The following is a 2,696-nucleotide window of genomic DNA, read 5'->3' on the forward strand; positions in this document are numbered from 1 at the left end:
ATTGAATCCTTTAGGGCAAGGGAGAATAGCAGAACCCGTAGCATAATAGAGGAATTCCACGGAGTCATGTCAGTCGATCCTGAGCGACCATTTCAAAAATATCTGAAACTTTGCACAGTTTTTCAATTTCATATAAATCGCCATTTTTTGATATTAAACCTTCATATTCACTCACGACTAACTTTTCAAAAGGGTGTATGCGAAAATAGTTCTAAAATATTCTAAAAGCTGTACAGCAAAAACGGATTGTTCGATTGTTATAAATTTTTCAGCAAAGTTAGATAACTAAATGATGATTCCGTAGAAAATGTACACTGTAAAACATTTTTTTTTCTACTTTGAAAAAATATGATATTTGTCACAAAAACTCAAATATCTCAAAACCCTTTTACCAACTTCAATTTTTTAGGGGAAATGGCCCATTATATCAGCTATCTACCATAAAATTTTGGTGATGGTAAACTGATAAACAAAAAAGTTATGACATTTCAAACATTTCACAATTTTTACATTTAGTAACAAAAAAAAATTTTTTCTGTGTAAATTATTTCGAGAATTATATTTTGATGCTGATTTTATTGTAAAGGCTACCGCCTGAATTAAACAAGTTGTTTTCATGATACTTTAGTTTGATTATTCGTAATTACTATAGTATCTATTTGAAACTTAGACGCGATCCAGTGTTGTGATCAAAAATATTGAGATTGTCATACTTTTTATTGTACGTGACTGGTGAAAAAATCCCTTGATAGTGTTGAAAAGCTGTTGATTATAAGAAAAATGGAATTGAATTTATTTTTAAGACAAAAGCTGTATAATAAAAGTTTTTTTATACGCGTATACGTCTAGTTTATCCGCAAAAAAAAATCCCTCTTACACACTTATTTCTGAATTGCCTGTTCGGTACTTTTTTGACGAGATTATAACAGCAGTACGATCTCGGTAGTTTCGGTAATCGATTTTACTGAGGCTCAGTAAAACAACTGTCAAAATCGTATGGAAAAGGTAAACAATACATTTTTGCTGAACGAGTTCGGTGCTCAGCAGTTTTAATCTCGTCAAAAAATTACCGAACTCGGTAATCAAAATTAAGTGTGTAGAGAACAGACTTTATGATCGGAAGAATGCGAGTAACTTCAACAACAACAAATGCATAAGAGGTACATACCACAGACAAACAGACGAAACGCCTAGAACAATTTTAGTGAAAATTCATCGCCCAGTTCACACTATCACCACCTGGTGGAAATGTTTCACGAAACACTGCGTTGTGCAATATCGTCATCAGAAGGCGCTAGTGTGAAACGTCAAACGCAAAGAAAAACGATGGGCGCTCTTCTTGTTATGAAAGCCACAACCAAGATTCAAAATGATCGTTGAAGGCGTGGTCAATGAAAATTTCGCCAGTGTTACGTTTGTTTGTCTGTATACATACCTGACAATGCTCACGAAAAAAACAAAAAAATACTACCGCTATGAATATTAAAAATTGTATAGTATTTTTTTTCTTCAGCCACCAACACCAAACAAGTAAGTTAAAATTAATAAGTGATTTTGTTTATTATAATCTAACGAACAAGATGAACAGTCGCTTTCTCAAAGGTCTTCAACTCAACGCTCTCTTGTAGACCGTTTGATGAAAAAAAAATGTTCAAAAGAGTTACGAAATCTCACCGAAAGCACCATAGATAAACTGAAAGAGACTGGTTATGCCCAAATGTCCACATTGTGTACAAAATTACGCATTTGCACGTCCTGCCGTCTAGAATTTGACAAACGAGCCATCTGTATATCATCGGTAAAGCAGGGCGCAGGAAGTTCGAAAACGACAACAACTGAGAAATTGCCATCAGCGACATCTGTTTAAACAATTTAATTACGCCCCTTTTCAAAAATGCCCTGTAATATTCTTCAACATCTATACCCATTTCAATATTTTTAACGTTGCAAAACACGCTTTCAACATTAATCTTGAAGAAGAGGGAAAACACTTGTCCTCAAATGTAACAGCAAATTAATGAATAAACGACTAATGCGCGGAGGGCGTGATAAAATCGGAACATTACGGTACATAGTATATTATATTATATGTATATATAATATATAATAAAAACAACTTGTTTTACTCACGCAAGGCCATTAACAATAAAATCAGCATCAAACTTCAATTTCCGGCCGAAATAATTTACACTAAAAAAAATTATTACTAAATGTGAAAATTGTGAAATGTTTGAATTGTCATAACTTTTTTGTTTATTTTCATGGTAGATTGCTAATACAATGGACCGTTTTCTCTAAAAAATTACGTTGGTAAAAAGATAGGGTTTTGAGATATTTGAGTTTTTGTGACAAAAATGATATTTTTTTTATGTTAAAAAAGATTTTTTTCACAGTGTATATTTTCTTAGGAATCGCCATTTAGTTATCTAACTTTGCTGAACAATAAAATCAGCATCAAATCGCAATTCCCGGCCGAAATAATTTACACAGAAAAATTTTTTTTACTAAATGTAAAAATTGTGAAATTTTTGAAATGTTATAACTTTTTTGTTTATTAGTTTACCATCACCAAATTTTTATGGTAGATTGCTAATACAATGGACCGTTTTCCCTAAAAAATTCAAGTTGGTAAAAAGATAGGGTTTTGAGATATTTGAGTTTTTGTGACAAAAATGATGTTTTTCAATGATAAAATA

The sequence above is a fragment of the Aedes albopictus genome, chromosome 3 (assembly GCF_035046485.1).
Source record: "Aedes albopictus strain Foshan chromosome 3, AalbF5, whole genome shotgun sequence".
In the NCBI taxonomy this organism is placed as follows: domain Eukaryota; kingdom Metazoa; phylum Arthropoda; class Insecta; order Diptera; family Culicidae; genus Aedes; species Aedes albopictus.